Here is a 17,782-nt window from a genome sequence, read left to right on the forward strand (position 1 = left end):
TATCTTCCTCATATCAGCGGTTAACTACTACTTTGGGTTACAAAATCTGCTTTCAAATGCCAACTGCTGATAAATCAATCTCTGAGAAGCATCTATTATACAATATTTTTGTTGTGAAATTGCTCCTGGGTAAAAGATGGCTTCCTCCTAATGAGTCTACTCTCACCTAAGGGAGAACCAAAGCTTCTCACTTTCCTGGTCTTGTTTCCTCTTGCATTAGTACTTTTTAAAAGATCAAACCATCTCCCTTCCTTCTCCCATGGGGGAAAATAAAAACAAAACCAACAACCTTTAAGGAGGTTCTTGGGTGAAGAAGCCGGTGTGACTGACATAGATACATCTGCTTGCCATGACCTGTGCAATGTGTAATAAGAAAAGGAAGATTGCAAAAGGATTTTGTAATATGAACTTCCAAATGATTGACAGGGACATATGACAGACGGTCACATGGGAGCCTGAGTCCAGATCCTGTGTGAAGATTCCAAGGTCCCAACAGTAAAACCATCTCCTCGAGAAAGCTTTTGGAGATTGGAGATTTTCCATCTCATCTATGTACCAGGTTTGAAGGTACCAACTTGAGTGAGAGAAAACCTGGCTGCTGGCTGCTACGCAGAAGACCACAGAAGAATCATTTCTCTGCTAGACCTACTTTGGACATCGTCTTCTGGGATCTTGGCTCATATACTGGACTCTATTTTGTGAGATTGTGTTTGGGGAAACTTTATTTAGCACAGATAAGTTAGCTATTGAGATAGGTTTATGGGAACTAGGTTTTGGGGTTAAGAACAATAAGCTTCCCTCACCATCTTACCCTCCTTCCTCTCAACCTTCCCAACAATGAATTTAAAATATTTAGATGTTTCCCTCTTGTTACTTCCCCTAATAACAGTTTGGCAGAGCCATCTAGGTTTATATTGTTAATTGTATGTTTAAAGTAGAAATTAGATATAATAAAGTGACCAAGGAACATTCGCTTGAGACAACATTACAAAGCCTCTCTGAAATGCCAGGAGCTAAAGGGGAAAGCCCAAAACAATTTTGAGGGTTTGGCTTGCCTAGTGCAGCCATTCTGATTGCACCACATGCTCTTGGCAGCCATCTTGGAGTGACCATTTTGGAAAAACTGGTTTTTTGAATTTTTGAAAATTGTAACAATCTCTTTAGTACATGTATGTTGGACATTGTAATAATGCTCATACTCTCATTATTCAATAATAGTGGATATAAACATGTAATCAGACATATTAAGCACAATATTTTTGTTATTATGGGAATATGTAATATTCATACCTTATGGTATATTTGTTGCTTTCCTTACCTCTTGTCACCTTGTATAGAATTGGATTGTATGAAACCTGTGATCGATAATTAAGATAATTGGTGTATTTGCCTATGTTCCCCTAACTGTAATCTGTGGATTTGTACAAGTCTCATGCCTCTGTGTTTATTTTTGGAAATTGGCTAAAGGTACTGATTGCATGGTTCAAGAAGGATTCTGAATTGAAGATTATGGTAACACATAGGAAAAATGAACTTGACACTATAGAACAGTTTATGAACAACTTATCTATAAACCTGGGGTATGGAAACAATGCTGATAATAATAATAGCAATACTATCAATAATGTTAGAGACTAAACAGGTTCAAGCAGGAAGAGGCAACTGGAAAATTGAATCTATTCAATTAGAGATTTGCCATGCTAACAAAGAATGAGGTACACAAAGTGGGAACTCATTAAAGATTTTCCCCAGAGGACCTTGAATCTATTAAGAGGAGAACCTCAAATGATAGTGACGAACCCAATAGTTATCAAGGATGTGCAAAGGGAAATTCAATTTTATGACCCAGATTTTAATGATTTTGAACTCCTAATGAAAGAGGTACTTACAAAGAGAGGGAGAAATAAGTTCATAGAGGAGACTAGATCAGACTCTCTTTTACAATCATGGCCAGAGAATTTAAAACTGGATACAGCAGATGATGGGGTGTATGAAGCACTTATAGAAGCAAGGGATACAATACTAGGAGCCATAGGTGCTGGGGGCCATCAGTCCAGGACACCTTGGCAGAGTCACGCGTGGTAGCCGGGGAGACCACAGAAGGGTCCTTGGTGAGATGTGACTGCCCACTCTATCCCCCTTGCATGACTTCTTTCATCAAATCCCCTTACCTATGAAATGACACGATTATTATTCCCCCTAGCCTCTAAAGAAATAATGCAAGAGCAAAACACCTGTACCCTAATTCCCCAAAACAGCACCAAAAGATCAAAACCTCAAACCCAATCCCAAAAGACTCTCATGGGTTAACTTTTACTTAGGTCCATAATTCCCAGCAAAACTGCAGCTACAGGCCAAGCCCAAAACTTTATCATGAAGTCAGCACACAAATCAATCATAGAGGCCCAAGAGATAAGTAGAAGTACATCAAGCTTCAGTATGCCTCAGTGACTAAGAAACTCCCTAGAAGCCACCTGTCTAAATTTGAATTGTGTTCCCAGACCCCTCAATCGCTATGGTATGATTGGTGAATTGTCTTCTAAGAACTGCTGATTAATTATTCCATTTTATTAAAAGCAATACGTAATGTTCCTTGATTGTTTGTAAGCTCAAAACTTCTCACAGCATAATGAGAAAATTAAGCCACCTGTGACGAAATCATTTATCTTGTGTGCAACCTTTATTCTGTCTGTAATTACAATGCAAGAATATAGAATGTTAATCAAGTGATTTGTTAAAAGTTGATGTGTCACTTTTCCAATGATCTCTCTTTGATTTTGTGTATCTGCATGCCAAGAGAATGGGTATAAAAATAAAGATCAGACATTGGGAAAGTGGAGCAGCTGTCAGATGTGAAGCAATCCAGTAGCTGTAATGATTAAGCTGTCTTCCATTTGTTATTTTTGTTGACTGATTGTTCGTCGCCAGTCAGGATATCGTGGAATTGTGGGCAAGGGTGGACTTTGCCTGTGACATTATCTGGCACCAGAACAGGACCATTCCTGGCTAGTCCCTTCCCCCTAGCCCTAAAAGTTTCCAACAGATCAGGTTCTCCCCCTGGAAGAGGTCCCGGGCCCCCCCTATGTATAGAACAGGGTTTGGGGGGGAGTAATCCAGGGCCCCCAATATAAGAGAAGCGGGCTCCCAGAGAGGAGCGGTTTCAGAACAGGGTAAGTTAGGAGAAGAAAAGGGCTGACATGGGACACAGTGAATCCAAAGAAAGAAAGCTATTCACTCGAATTATTAAGTATACTTTACAGAAAAGAGGAGTCAAAGTCAGCAAGACTCGGCTAACCAAATTTTTGGATTTTATCCAAATTTGCTGTCCTTGGTTCCCTGAGGAAGGGACAATAGATTTAAACACTTGAGGAAAGATTGTCCTTGATCTAAAATCTTATTATACTGAACATGGCCCAGAGCATGTCCCCACAGAAGCATTCTCATTCTGGTCCTTCTTTAGGGTCGCACTAGATCCAACTCATGAGGCCACTCGCCTTGTGCAGACCTTCTCAAGCTTGTCTGCAACTGTAAAAACACCCTTATTATCTAGGCAAAATTCCAGGGCTGAAGTCTTCAGGGTCTCAGTCTCTGACCAGGAGTCTGAAGAGGAGGACGACAATGAAGAGAAACTCCCTTCCAGAGAGGCAGCAAAATATAGCACTGATTGGGACTTTCTGGTTGGCCTCAGGCCACCCCCATCCCCTATACATACCAAGGGGAAAAGGAAGGAAAAAGGAGAGCAGAGGGGACCTCCGCCCCCACCCTGCACTGTAGGTTTTCAAGGGGCAATACAGAATGCACAAAGGGATGAAGATTTCTCTCTCTTCCCCATCATTTACACTGGGTGGGGGGAGACTCAGATGATGAAGAGGAGCCCAGGTGGGAACCTCTCCCCTACAAAATGATTAAAGAAATCAAAACAGTTTGTGCCTCATAGCCCCCACTTCCGTGTTCACTTTAACCTTAGTAGAGCCCCCTTGGGGAACTGGATGACCCCTTATAATTGGCATCAGACTGCTAAAGCAAGTCTGACAGGAGGAGATTTCCTCCTTTGGAAAGCAGAATAAGAAGAATCCGCAAAGAGAGAAGCAGTTTACAACAAAAGAAAGGAAAATAGGATCACTAAAGACATGTTGCTGGGTGAGGATGATTGGACAAACTGTGCAGAGCAAATTAAACTGCCCAAGAATTCTCTGTACCAATGTACCACCGGTGCTTTAGAAGTCTGGGAAAAAATCCCAGTATCAAAAGGGCTAACATCAGGGCTGGCTAATATCAAGCAAGGAACTGAAGAAAAGTATGCAGACTTTTTGGATAGATTGATTCAGCAAATCAAGAGAAACATCCCCCATGAAGATACAGCTGACATTATAATCCATCAGCTTGCATAGGAAAATGCCAATAAGACCTGCCAGGGGATGCTCCAAAATGTAAAAAGAACAGGGAACATCAGTGACTTTGTAAAGGCTTGGGAGGATTTCATTCCTTCCTTTATCCAAGGAGTGGCCATAGCAGCAGCCCTCCAGGGAAAGACATATCCTCAGGTGATTAGAAATCCAGGAGCTAGAAAAGAGTGTTTCAAGTGTGGGGGAATAGGACACTATCAGAGAGAATGCCCACAGGGTGACATTAGACCCCCAGAACCCCACTACTCACATTCAACTATGGACCAGGTCCCTGCAACAGATTTGGAAAATGTTACCATTTGCCCAAATACTGTCAATCAAGATACCACCGTAATGGGCACTTATTACCTGCTAGGCCTCCTCAAAACATGCAACAGGGAAATTTCAAATGGGACCTGGCCCCGGGCCCCTCAAAACAATGGGGCAACAACTGTGGGGCTCAGTCAGAGAAACCCATTCCTCCCCCCAAAATTTTCTCCTTTCATCAAGCAACCCCAGGAAGCACAGGATTGGACCTCTGCGCAGCCTCTGGTCTCATATTGACCCCTGATTCTCCCCCTGCACTCATCCCTACAGGGGTGAAGGGTCCTGTGACCGAGGGGACAATGGGCCTCATTATAGGAAGGTCTGTCTCCCTCCGAGTAATAGTTGTAACCCCGGGAGTAATACTCAGATTTCACAGGGGAATTACAAATAATAGTACAACCTCCAGCTACAACTGTGACAATTATGAAGGGACAGAGAATTGTTCAACTGCTCATTCTCCCTTATGTACAAATAGGGAATCCAATCCTCAAAACATATAGAGGTCAGGGAGGATTCGGATCCTCTAATTGGGCATTCTGGGTCCAGGAAATAAAAAATTCAAGACCCATGAAAACTCTTAATATAAGTGGAAAGAATATAGAAGGATTACTGGATACGGGTGCAGACACTAGTTGTATAGCAGGGAAACACTGGCCAGCAAGTGGCCCACCAAAATCATCCCCTCTAACCTCACAGGTATTGGAAATGTCACTAACGCAGCACACAAAGCTCTCAGATTTTAACATGGTCAGATGGGAACCTGTCAGGACAGTTCTGTCCACACGTGGTCCCTTCTCTCCCTGTCACTATATGGGGATGAGATATATTATCACAAATGAAGGTTTCTTTAGTCACACCAGAGGAAGATACCCAAATGCCCCCCAATGATGAACCCCTGGAATGGCCCCTGGAGGGGCCATTGCTGAGATAACAGCTGATTCAATAATGTGGAAGTCCAATAAACCAATCTGGATCGAGCAATGGCCCCTAACATGAGAAATTACATGCTTTACAAGAACTATTACAGAAGCAATTACATTTGGGACACATAGAGCCAAGTAACAGCCCATGGAACGTGCCTGTATTTGTCATAAAGAAAAAAATCAGGCAAGTGGGGAGTCTTACAAGATTTAAGAGCCATAAATAATATCATGGAAGCTATGGGGAGCTTGCAACCAGGACTTCCCTCCCCCATAGCCATTCCCAAAGGGTATGAGATCACAGCAATGGATCTACAAGATTTTCTTTACCATCCCTTTATCCCCCCAAGACAGAGCCAGGTTCACCTTTAGAGTGCCCTCAGTAAATTTGAAAAGACCCTATCAATTCTTCCACTGGAAAAATCTGCCCCAGGGCAGCAAGACAAGCCCCACCCTTTGTCAGAAATTTGTTGATCTTGCCCTAAATCCTATAAGAGTACAATTCCCAGGTGCCTATGTAATACCCAATATGGATGATATCCTGCTGGCCCACCCTGACCCGGCCAAATTGCATTATGATTATGTCCAGCACTGTTCAGGCTCTGGTAGAAAACGGGTTAAAAATTGCACCCAATAAAATCCATACTGAACTCCCCATCTGGTACTTAGGACTGATCTCCCATCAGAACTTACACTTGAGATTTGGTCATCTTAATACTCTAAATGATTTTCAAAAACTGTTAGGGTATATCAATTGGATCCGCCCTTTCTTAAAAATCACTACTGCAGATCAGAAGTCTGTATTTGAAATCCTAAGAGGAGACCCTTCCCCCACCTCACCCCATACTCTTACAGAGGGAGGAAACAAAGCTTTGACTTTAGTAAATCGAGCAATTAACAATCAGAAATTGTCCCGCTTAGACTATAGTCATCCTTGGGCTCTTATAATACTCCCTATTGAGTACAATCCAACTGGGAGCCTGTGGCAAGATCTGCAGCTTGAATGGCTACACCTGCCTAACTCTACTCGGAAAGTTATCTCCTCATATGTCATATTAATCACAGAATTGATCGTCAAAGGTTGTAGAAGTAGGAAACTTTTTGGCGAGGACCCCCCTTTCATTATCACCCCTCTAAATGCAATGCAAGTTGACAATCTCTATTGTGAATGGACTGATTGGCAAATTAATTTGGCAAACTACTCTAAGACTACTCCCTTAAGACCTTCCTCAAAGTCCTTTGCTGCAGTTCTTAAAGACACAGGCAGTCATTTTTCCCTCCCAGTTTTACCCAAACCCTCTCCCCCTGCCCGCCACCATGGTTTTTACAGATGGGTCATTGAATGGAAAAGCAGTGACAGTGATCAATAATGAGCCATTTATACAAGAAACACGAGAATGTTCCGCACAGCATTCAGAAATTCTTGCAGTCATTTACGCCTTTAAAAGATTGGTTAATGTGCCCTTCAATCTCTTCTCCAATTCCCAATTTGTAGTCAAACTTTTTCCTCACATTGAAACTGCCAGTGTGCCCTCCTCTAAACGTTCCATTCTCTCCCTCCTACTAGAACTCCCAAAACTCATTCAGGCCGGTGACACTCTGTTCCACATCGGATATGTCAGGGCCCTTTATCATTGCCAGGCCCAATCCATGAAGGGAATCAGCTTGCAGTTAATTAACTTAAAAGATCTCACTATTTACTAATTGCTCTGTTTCAAAAACTTCATAATGTTCCCATAAATATTCTTGCTATGTCTTTTGATTGCTTTATCAATACTCCTTTAACTAAAAAGGGTTCAGATTTAAGCTAACTGTTTAAAGCCTGATTGAATTTTTTCTCCATTAAAGGCATAGTCAGTCCCATAAAATGGATTTGTATAGAAATATGAGTGTTCAGACTATATACATATTACAAGTATAGACTATACACCATGCAGGTGGACTTTCACAATACAATAATTTCACTGGAAACATATTAACTTTATCCAGGTAACTTCATTACAAAGTGAATAAGATTAAAATGAATTTGTCAAAGAGCACCTGACCATCAGGTAGATTGTTTAGCTACATTTCATCACTGTCATATTCCTCTATTGTGATCTCTTCTTCCTCCATGAATCCTTGAGCTGTAGCAGGCTGGGGATGGCTGGCAGGTAGATCTGTTCCACTAGTCTGACTCAAAGGAAGAAATAGTGATGTTTCTGCATCAGGCTCTGAAGTTTTGATTTTGTCCATGTGCAGAAGTATCTTTGTAGGTGGTGATCCATCAAGTTTAGCCTCATCATCCCTCTTAGAGTCTATCATTCCAGAATCCTTATCAGTTAGAGCTTCCATTTTTCTATCTTCCAAAAACCCCCCTTAGGGGAAGCCTTCCAACATCCTGGATGAAAGCAATCTGAGCTTGATTTCTCATTGGATTAGTTAGCATAGCCAGGTATGGCAATAGCTGTGTTTGAAGACACAAAGGGGGTAAGCAAAAACTGGAAAAAAGTGACTTTGCTGCCAGGCAATTGATACTTTCTATTTATCAGGAACCACTGAGGTATGTGCAAGGGTTGAAAACTTGCTCCTCCTCCTTGACAATAAGCAAAACCTCTGGATTTGTTGGAATGCATCATACCTGTTGTAGCTACAGATGCACTGACCTCCCCAAGAGTGGTCCTTGAATTCCAGTCACTACAGAGGATGTCAGCACTCCTCATGTATTCATTGGCTCTCACGAGATCTATTTCAGTGAAGAAATCTACATAGTATTGGTGAAGGTATAAATTAAACAGCTCTCCAGGCATGTGTGACTTTTTTACCACCTCCTTGGGTTCAACAAGTAACATGTCCCATTCATACTCTTACAGATGAGAAGGTAATCGAGGAAATTCCAATTCTGTTAGAGGTGTTCTTTTACAATATAATATCTTTCCCAAAGCCCTGAAAAGAAAAAGACAGGCATCTTTGCCACCAATTGCCTAAACTTCTTGATTTTCCAAAGTACTATCAGGTCTCTTTCTCTGCCTTGCTTTTGACAACAATGCATCTGATTTTCATGAAGACATTCCTTTTTTCCTTGACTAAAAATTGGTCTCCTCCGAATTACCTTTGAAAGAAGAAAACTGAAGACTGTTTATTGCACTTCTTCTATCACCAGAACATCATTTCCAAAGCAACTCTGAGGCTGGCTTCTCAGGGACAGCAAGTAAAAGTCTAATTCTCAGATAAGGCTATAACAAGGAAGAACCTAGAAGAGCACAGATCTCCCAAAAGCATCCCAAAGAAAAGTTAAAATGCTACAAAATGAAAGCAACCAAAATAAAAAAATCAAACTTGGGAGGATCAGTGGTGACATGGATTGCCTATATCTTGATAGGCAGTTAATGAATTCAAAGAGGATTGTTTTTTTTTTTTTTGCAAGAGCAAATCTGTTACAAGATTTGTTTTTATGTTTTTCTTCTTTCACCGTGGTATCTAGAGGGGACATCGAAGAGTTGGAGAAACAATTTGTTTATTGATTTTTTAAATTAAAAAATAGAACTATTATGTGTTCCCTAGGTTTACCTGGAATCTAGAAACCACCAAACGTATGCCATAGTAAAATCATTGACTCAAAGTTTTAGGATTAACTTGTAAGTTGGTTCTTCCAATCTTACTAGGCTATATATTTGGGGGTTTCTAGATTCCATGTCAACATCTTCTATTTCTCCCTTTAGTAGAACCTCTATTAGCTATCACTTATATTGGTGGGAGTGGAAGAGTATGTAGAAAAGAAGTATAAGAACAAAAGAAGACAAGAACATGTAATAAAATAAAATTAATTATGAGCAAATGCCCAACAGCATAAAAGAGAACCCCTCTGATTTTCCAAAACGAACTTTGGCTCATTCTGATAAAAGAAGGAAAAGTTAATTGCTGCACACTTCACTCATATCCCAAGTGGATCTCATCTATGAGAACAGTGTCCGTCCAGATAGTACCCCAGAACCTCAGAGAGCTGTGACTATAGTGCTTCATGTCCCTTTCAAAGCTTCAGATGTGAACAGAATAGCCTCAAGTCTTCATCTTTTTTTTTTTTTTTAATTTCTTTCATGCCTTTAGTTATAGAGGTGGAAAGTTCCCCAATGTATTCCTTTTGTCATTTATTGGGAAATGTGAATTTACTGATTGAAATACATTGCTTCTACCTGATGGCAACAAATCATGATCTCATGATGCCATGAATATGAACACATCAACACACACACACACACACACACGCACACACATGCACACACAAACAAACACCCAGCAACAACAATATACTATGCAATGAGAAAATAACTAGGAGTCACAATTTTCTATGAGCACATTATAGGATGAGGGTGAGAAGCAACGGATGTGAGAAATAATAAAAAAGAAACAGTATCTGTCACAATGAGATATAGGAAACTAAGGGAACATCAGAAATGTGAGAATCGTGCTTCCGGCCATCAGCAATGAGGTCAGTCGCATACCGCTTTATCCAATCCAAGATTCCCTTCCCAGTTAGGATCTCAAATACAGGAGGGGTTTCAGGGATGAAGCCTAATCATTAATTAGATTGACCTGGAGTTGTACAAAACTGGTCTGGAGCCTCTGGATGTCATCCAGTGTGGCCAAATTGGGAGGAAATTGGCAGATCACAAAGTATTAAAGGAATGGGAACATGAGTAATGTCATGGAAAGATGATGAAATAATTCCCCTGAGAGGACACTTTTCAATAATTCTGGGCTCCAGCTAGATAGTTTTACTACATCAGAAACCACAAGGACATTTTTAAGTTCTTGCTACCACTTGCTCTAGCCAAAATTTGCAGTCAGAAGTTCTTGCTGACTGAATGAATTAAAGCTATGAGACTGGCCTTGGATAGAGAGAAGATGTGAAATAGTTAGAAATATAAGAATAAAATAGTCTAATCTAGCTCTCACGTGAGCCTTACCTGCAACAGCAGCTTTCTTGGTCCCTCACTAAAGACAGAGACAGAGAGAGAGAACACTTCCTCATTTTGCCTTTTTTTCTCTCACTTCCAGGTCAAATTCAGAGTCATGTTCACATCAAGTTCAGAGGTCACACTCCTATGACCTATGCTAGGTGATTTACATGACACACAAACTCATGAAAACTTATGTACACTCAAGGGACCTAATTTACCAAATTATTTCCCTCACACAGTCGTGACTTCTTGGTTAAATTGTTGGCAGGAGATGAGGTAAGATGTATGATCCCAGAAGAGAAAATTTCCTTCACACAACATAGACCCAGATCCAGAAAAAAAGAGCAACATCTTCAGGCCAGGCTCCAGGGTTATGCCTTCTCTTCAGGATCGACCTCCTCATTTTGCCCTAAAGGAAAGGGAATAGAGGGAAGAGGCTGGCTTTCCGTGTTAACTTTCTGAATTATGGTAAGTGACACAGATTCTGGACTCCCAAGATTTGAGGGATAATTCTTTTTTTTTTAAATTTTAAATAATATTTTATTTGATCATTTCCAAGCATTATTCATTAAAGACAAATATAATTTTCTTTTTCTCCTCTCCCATCCCCCATAATCGACGCGTGATTCCACTGGGTATCACATATGTTCTTTATTCAAACCCATTGCCATGTTGTTAGTATTTTCATTAGAGTGTTCATTTAGAGTCTCTCCTCTGTCATGTCCCCTCAACTGCTGTAGTTAGACAGTTGTTTTTCCTTGGTGTTTCTACTCCCACAGTTTGTCCTCTGCTTATGAATAGTGTTTTTTCTCCTAGATCCCTGCAGATTGTTCAAGGACATTACACCGCCACTAATGGAGAAGTCCATTAAGTTCGATTATACCACAGTGTATTAGTCTCTGTGTACAATGTTCTCCTGGTTCTGCTCCTTTCGCTCTGCATCACTTCCTGGAGGTCATTCCAGTCTCCATCGAATTCCTCCACTTTATTATTCCTTTTAGCTCAATAGTATTCCATCACCATCATATACCACAATTTGTTCAGCCATTCCCCAATTGAAGGGCATCCCCTCACTTTCCAATTTTTGGCCACCACAAAGAGCGCAGCTATGAATATTCTTGGACAATTTCCCCATTATCTCTTTGGGGTACAAACCCAGCAGTGCTATGATTGGATCAAAGGGTAGACTTCCTTTTATCTCTCTTTGGGCATAGTTCCAAATTGCCCTACAGAATGTTTGGATCAGTTTACAACTCCACCAGCAATGAATTAAAGTTCCTACTTTGCCACATCCCCTCCAGCATTCATAACTTTCCTTTGCTATCATGTTAGCCAATCTGCTGGGTGTAAGGTGATACCTCAGAGTTGTTTTGATTTGCCTCTCTCTGATTATAAGAGATTTAGAACACTTCTTAATGTGATTATTAATACTTTTGATTTCTTTATCTGAAAACTGCTTATCCATGTCCCTTGCCCATTTTTCAATTGGAGAATAGCTTGATTTTTTGTACCATTGATTTAGCTCTTTATAAATTTGAGTAATTAAACCTTTGTCAGAGGTTTCTATGAAGATTTTTTCCCAATTTGTTGTTTACCTTCTGATTTTAGTTACATTGATTTTGTTTGTACAAAAGCTTTACAATTTGATGTAGTCAAAATTATTTAGTTTACATTTTTTGATTCTTTCTATGTCTTGCTTCATTTTAAAGTCTTTCCCCTCCCAAAGGTCTGACATGTATACTATTCTGTGTTTACCCAATTTACTTATGGTTTCTTTATGTTTAAGTCATTCACCTGTTTTGAATTTATCTTGGTGTGTACGGTGTGAAGTGTTGATCAATTCCTAATCTCTCCCACACTGTCTTCCAATTTTCCCAGCAGTTTTTATTGAATAGCGGGTTTTTGTCCCAAAAGCTGGGATCTTTGTGTTTGTCATAAACTGTCTTGCTGAGATCATTTACACCAAGTCTTTTCCACTGATCCTCCGTTCTGTCTCTTAGCCAGTACCAAATTGTTTTGATAACTGCTGCTTTGTAATATAATTTGATATCTTGGACTGCAAGGCCCCCATCATTTGTGGTTTTTTTTTTTTTCATGATTTCCCTGGATATCCTTGATGCTTTGTTATTCCAAATGAACTTTGTTATATTTTTTCTAAATCAGTAAAGAAATTTTTTGGGAGTTCAATGAGTATGGCACTAAATAGATAAATAAGTTTGGGTAGGATGGTCATTTTTACTATATTGGCTCTTCATATCCATGAGCAATTAATGTTTTTCCAATTGTTCAAGTCTAGTTTTAGTTGTGTGGAGAGTGTTTTGTAGTTGTGTTCATATAGTTCCTGTGTTTGTCTCGGGAGGCAGATTCCTAGGTATTTTATTTTGTCTAAGGTGATTTTGAATGGGATTTCTCTTTCTAGTTTTTGCTGCTGGGCTGTGTTGGAGATATATAGAAAAGCTGATGACTTAAGTGGGTTTATTTTGTATCCTGCAACTTTGCTAAAGTTATTGATTATTTCAATTAGATTTTTGGTTAAATCTCTAGGATTCTTTAAGTAGACCATCATGTCAATCTGCAAAGAGTGATAACTTGGTCTCCTCCTTGCCTATTTTGATGCCTTCAATTTTTTTCTTCTCTAATTGCTACTGCTAGTGTTTCTAGTACAATGTCAAATAGTAGAGGTGATAATGGGCATCCTTGTTTCACTCCTGAACTTATTGGGAATGCATCTAGTTTATCCCCATTGCAGAGGATATTTGCTGATGGTTTTAGATATATACTGTTTATTAGTTTTAGGAAAGGCCCTTCAATTCCTATGTTTTCTAGTGTTTTTCATAGGAATGGATGTTGTATTTTATCAAAAGCTTTTTCTGCGTCTTTTGAAATAATCATGTGGAACTTGTTGGTTTGCTTGTTGATGTGGTCTATTATGTGGATGGTTTTCCTAATATTGAAACAGCCCTGCATCCCTGGTATAAATCCTACTTGATCATGGTGAATGATCCTTCTGATCACTTGCTGGAGTCTTTTTGCTAGTATCCTATTTAAGATTTTTGCATCTATATTCATTAGGGAGATTGGTCTATAATTTTCTTTCTCTGTTTTTGACCTGCCTGGTTTTGGAATCAGTACCATGTTTGTGTCACAAAAGGAGTTTGATAAAACTCCCTCTTTGCTTATTATGTCAAATAGTTTGTATAGTATTGGGATTAACTGTTCTCTGAATGTTTGATAGAATTCACTTGTGAATCCATCCGGCCCTGGGGATTTTTTTTCTTAGGAAGTTCTTTGATGTCCTGTTGGATTTCATTTTCTGATATGGGATTATTTAAGAATTCTATTTCTTATTCTGTTAGTCTAGGCAATTTATATTTTTGTAAATATTTATCCATATCACCTAGGTCGGTATATTTATTGCCATATAATTGGGCAAAGTAGTTTTTAATGATTGCCTTAATTTCCTCTTCATCAGAGGTGATGTCTCCCTTTTCATCTTTGATGTTGTTAATTTGCTTTTCTTCTTTCCTTTTTTAAATTAGATTGACCAATACTTTGTCTATTTTGTTTGTTTTTTCAAAGTACCAGCTTCTTGTCTTATTTATTAAATCAATAGTTCTATCACTTTCAATTTTATTAATTTCTCCCTTAATTTTTAGGATTTCTAGTTTGGTTTTCTGCTGGGGTTTTTTAATTTGATCGCTTTTGAGTGTTTTTTTTTTTTTGCATTTCCAATTGATTGATTTCTGCTCTCCTTAGTTTGTTAATATATGCACTCAGGGATATGAATTTACCTCTGATTACTGCTTTGGCTGCATCCCAAAAGTTTTGAAGGGATATCTTGCCATTGTCATTTTACTCAATGAAATTATTAATTGTTTCTATGATTTCTTTTCTAACTAAACAATTTTGGAGTAACATATTGTTTAATTTCCAATTAGTTTTTGATTTGGTTTTCCACGTACAATTATTGATTATTATTTTTATTGCCTTGTGATCTGAAAAGGCTGCATTTAATATTTCTGTTTTTCTGCATTTGTATGCCATGTTTCTGTAACCTAATTTATGGTCATTCTTTGTGAATGTGCCATGTGGTCTTGGTGATCTACAGAAGTGTACTATTGGTGAACAAGTGAGGTGAAGAAGGACAGAATTCTTGGTACATTTACTCCTACTGTGCTCACTTGCACCCTCTTACTAGGCCATGATACAAGGGGTGGAATTTAAGAATATGGGTTTCCTCAATGGTAAGTAAATAAAGGGGAGTTGAAAGGAAGTCTCCCCTATCAGTTAATAGAAAGGGTTCCCCCAAATTCCTCTGCACAAACTGGTCAGGGAGATAAGACTCCCCCAACTTTAAGGACTCAGCAGGAGAGGGGTCTACAGCAAAACCCAGCTGTGACTGATCAGTAGTCTCAGTGAGTAGCTATCTCCAAGTTCCTTTGAATAATTCCTCTTTGCTGATATCTGACTGTGGTTAAATTATTTTAATAGATATTGAATATTGAGATAGAGGGGAGTTTGATAGAGGTTACAGGGGTCCCTATTTTCTATGTCCCTATAGGTCCTTCACTCCATCAGCTTCAAAGCCAGAAAAAGTTTCACCTACTCTTCCCACTATTTCTCTCACTAAATCAAATATTAGAAGGGTCAAGGAACAGTATAGCAGATGCAGTAGACGGGGAGAGAGAGTTTGGCTCTCTGGCTTAGAGTTCAAGATACTCACAGGTCCAAAGAAACCAAAAATCTCTTTATAGATGTTGTAGAGATATTAAGATGTTGAATCACTTTTCTGATGATGTCCCATGGCAAGTCCCTTGGAAATCCTTTCTTGGCTCTTGAGTATATCTCCAGCAAGGAAACTGCTTCTGTCACCTTGAGATCTCCACTCAGAAAGCCCAGAGTTTCTTTCAGAGCTCCTCCAGGATCAGTCTTCTCTCCCATCATCCTCTGCTACACACATTCATTGTCCATCAATCATCTCTTCTTCCAATGTTCCATCTTTCCCTTTACATCCTGTTCTTACAACTCTGATTGAAAGCCTATGGTAAGATCCCCATAGAGAAGGATATTTTCCCAAGTTTATTCTGTGACTAATGTCATGGTAATAGGATATCTTGGAATTCACTGTTTGCATGTGTATATATACAGAGGTATTAGTTTATAATTCACATTATTAACGAATGCATATATCTATGTAATCCATTAATGTTATCAGTGATTCCTAACTATGCATATTTCTTTATGTATATTGTAATATTTATAGGGAAATATGGGGGATTGAGAAAACAGGGGATAAGGAAGGTTTGTATCAGGGAATGGAGGAGTTGAAGGGAGAGAGGGAATATGGCTGTTGATGAAGCAAAGGAGGGAGATGCCCCCTGCCGAGAGGCTATTTTTATGCCAAAATGGGGTGTTCAAGAAATGAGTCACTTATGATAGCCTGGGGGGATGTCTTCTCTATGGATTGATGCTGAAGATGCCCTAGAGCAGGTAAACAGGGACCCTCCTGAAGAACAAGCCTTTCCCCAGGCTTTGGTCGCTCAGCAGGTGTCTGATATGGACCATTTGTAGTTTAATGACTGAACTGGGGTTCAGCTCCCTCTATGTCCCCTGAAAAGATAGTCCACTTATCTGACTGTGATATTCAAATAAGATGAATTTTAATAACCAGTTTGCATTGGAGAGGTATCAGGAAAGTGGGTAGAGGGGTTTCTCTAAGTAAGGTTTCAGTCTTTTTCAGCTTTGGAGCTGAGGCCAGGCCTCACAGACTAGTGGAGTGTTTCTCTTATTCCTGTCTGTGCTATATTTGTGCCAGATTTCATAATTTCAAAATCTTAGCAGTAGACAGCAAGCAACATGAAAAGCTCTGATTTTTAGAGATGGTTGGACCTGTCTCTTTGGACTGAAGAAAATAAAGGCACTTCTATCCAGAGATTGGGAAGAAAAGCTCCTCATACTTCCCACACCAGAAAGGAAATACTAGTCACAAGACCAACCACCACTCCCAGTTGCCCCTTCCCCCACTAACTGTCAGTCTTTTCAATTTCTTCTCTCTCTAATATTCCCACTGTTGCTTGTTCCAGCACAGTGGCAGGAAGTCCAGAACTTGTTTCAGTTTCCTTTCCACAATACAAACTGTATATATGTAAACAAATGCACTCACATACATATGTATTAATCTTTTATCTGCAAAGCTTTATCTTTGTACACTAGCAGGCCTCCTTTCTTCATCTGTATTTGGAATAACAGTATCTCAGGTTTTAATATATTTTCTAGGTGAATCTAAATTTGGGGCAGAATGTTTGGTCTCATTTCCAGAATTATGCTGGGAAAGCCAGAAATCTGAGATAACAGATGATGGGGACTGAAGGTGACTTTCTTGTTTCTTGTCTAAACCATAGGACACAGGACTTTCTAAAGTCCCCAAGGTATCTGGGTAAGACAAGTATAATGGAGATAATGGGCCACTGTGATGCTGGAGATGTCTCTGAACTCAGTTGGGATTTAGAGAGAATGAACTGCATGAAGATACTTTTTACCTGTTCTTTCCTGGTATCAGTCTCTTGATGTTGAGGTCTGGGAAATTTCTACTCATGGTATAAAAAATAGAGAGTTTCTACTTTCCTAGTGTAATATAATGAGAGAAAACGGAGTATCAATCTACTGAGACAGGATCAGAGTGAGGTAAAGATGGAGTGGAGTCAAGTAGAGACATAGGGGGGATGGATTGTTTTCACTCTCAGCTCTCTCTGGCAAACCCCACTCTGGCTGCCTTCAAGATCACAAACTTCTCTTCCCTCAGAGACTTGGCTGAACAGGCCTGACACATATAACTTCTCCCTCTCTGAGGAGAGGAATATATCTTTCCTCTTTCCAAACTTCAAATCTCTCCTTCTGGAGATTATGGAGTAAATCACTTGCTCTTATGAAAAGGTGTTTATTCTAAAGAGAACAAAAATGAAGAAAGGGGAAGATGAATTCAGGAATGAGGTATTGGGAAGGAGGGAGTGGGAAGTCCCTAAAATATCTGACCCCTTCTCCCCAAATCTGTCAGGACATGCTTTGCTCTCCTGACCCCCTGGAGTCAGTTGTGATGATGTGCTGACTTGCTAGCTGCCTTTGCTACTGTAATGAGTTGAGGACTTCAGGGGTTTAGAGGACTATTTCTAATAGTGAATGGCTTTTGGTAAACACTTCTTCACTTGGCTGT

General features: G+C 39.6%; 1 pseudogene; it reads right to left on the bottom strand.

Moving 5' to 3' along the window:
- Positions 1 to 7,696: 7,696 nt before the first annotated feature.
- Positions 7,697 to 17,782, bottom strand: part of LOC100027767 (cell cycle checkpoint protein RAD17-like) — a 46,705-nt pseudogene continuing 36,619 nt past the window's right edge.

Source organism: Monodelphis domestica, chromosome 3, assembly GCF_027887165.1.
Source record: "Monodelphis domestica isolate mMonDom1 chromosome 3, mMonDom1.pri, whole genome shotgun sequence".
Classification (NCBI taxonomy): Eukaryota; Metazoa; Chordata; class Mammalia; order Didelphimorphia; family Didelphidae; genus Monodelphis; species Monodelphis domestica.